We start from the raw sequence: 1,718 nt of genomic DNA, 5'->3' as shown, positions 1-1,718 counted from the left end.
CAAGTTACAAAATTTCCTTCCACCCTCCCTTCCTTTCAGCAGGGAACAGTCAGGTTAGCATTTTACATACATATTTTGTTAAACATGTTTACAAATTAGTAATTTTCGGCATGAGGAATTAAGATTAAGGGAAAGAGATACATAAGAGATCATTTTTATAAAATTCTTATCAGATTCAGAATGGTTGTTTTTTTTATTTGTACATGCTTTGTTTTTCTTTGAGATCACTTTCTTTTTTTTATTACTTGATTTTATTTCACACCAGGTGGTAGATGCAAGGCATTCCTTTTTAATAAAGTATAGACAATTAGCTTCACTCAGAATACACTTTTAATGCACATTTAAAAAAAAGGATTCATCTTACAAATTGTTTTGCAATCCAAATATACAATAGCTTGGAAAACAAATAGTTTAGAAAACAAAAAGCCAATGTAAAAAGACTGATTAAAACAACTAAAACAGTACAGGTTTTCATATGGCTCTGATTTTACAGTTTTCTTACTGCATCATCAATATCAGAAATCTGTTCCTTCAGCTGGCTCCACCGCTCTGGATTTAAAGAAATACCTTTTCTACCAGGTTTCATTTCACCTTCCTGATCCATCCAGTATTCTCTAATATCAAATTAGGACTTTTCCTTTAAAGTCCCGAACACTGACATATCTCATTTTTCCAATCTGGAACATCTGATCATCTCGGCTGCTGCTGCTTTGTTTGGATGAAGCTGGTGCTTTAGAACTTTCTCCTGTCTTTTGCTTCTTTATGGGTTTTTCTGGAAGAGCTTGCTTTTTTCTCTTTGCCTTTTTGTCAATTTTGCTGTCAGAATCACTCCCAGATGAACTTGAAGAAACAAGTTCCTTTGATTTGGGCATTCTAGAGTCACAAAGCTAATGACTCAGTTGGAGCTGAACTCAGGTATTCCTGCCGGCCAGGCCTGGCACTCTGAAATGTGCAAGATACCCGGGGTGGTTTCTCCGCTCCTGCAGCCTCGCGCTCCGCCGCCAGCTCGGGAGTGTTGAGATCACTTTCAAGAGGTAAGTGGTAGATTTATTTCAATTTCTATTTTATTCTATAGTTCTAGGATATTAGGGCAGTTCTCCTTGATAATTTTTTTAAAATATCATGTCTTTTCTTTGATATTATGTATCACAAACTTCAATAAAAAATAAATTATTTCTTCTGTATCTATTTTTCAGGTCAGTGGTTTATTCAGTGTTTCACATTTTCTCCTATTTTTCCATTCTTTTTATTTCCTTTTATCATTTCTTGATATCTTATAGTGTCATTTATTTCCTTTGCCCAATTGGAATTTGTAAGAAATTATTTTAATGTATCTCCTTTATAACTCTGCTAATTCTGCTGTTTAAGGAATTCTATCCTTCAATGAATTTTTGTACAACTTTTTTCTCCTTTTTAAGGAGTTTTCTTCAATTGCTTTTTTATGCCTCTTTTACCATTTGGCTTATTGTTTCTGTGTGTGTGTGTGTGTGTGTGTGTGTGTGTGTGTGTGTGTGTGTGTATGTTTAAATGTTATTTTCTTCAGTATTTTTGTGCCTCCTTTACTAAGCTGTAGCTCTTTTCATAATATTCTTGCATTACTCTAACTTCTTTTACCATTTTTCCCTCTATCTTTCTTGTTTGATTTTTAAAATCTTTTTTGACCTTTTCCAAAATTTCTTTTTTGAGATTGTATTCAATTTTAATTTTTCTTTGAGGCT

General features: G+C 33.4%; 1 pseudogene; it reads right to left on the bottom strand.

The window, feature by feature from the left end:
• Positions 1-312: 312 nt before the first annotated feature.
• On the bottom strand, positions 313-1,082 carry LOC141521841 (activated RNA polymerase II transcriptional coactivator p15 pseudogene; annotated as a pseudogene).
• Positions 1,083-1,718: the final 636 nt, after the last annotated feature.

Source organism: Macrotis lagotis, chromosome 1 (genome assembly GCF_037893015.1).
Source record: "Macrotis lagotis isolate mMagLag1 chromosome 1, bilby.v1.9.chrom.fasta, whole genome shotgun sequence".
Taxonomy (NCBI): domain Eukaryota; kingdom Metazoa; phylum Chordata; class Mammalia; order Peramelemorphia; family Peramelidae; genus Macrotis; species Macrotis lagotis.
Note: the sequence above shows the minus strand (reverse complement) of the source record. Positions and strands in the feature narration are given on the sequence as shown.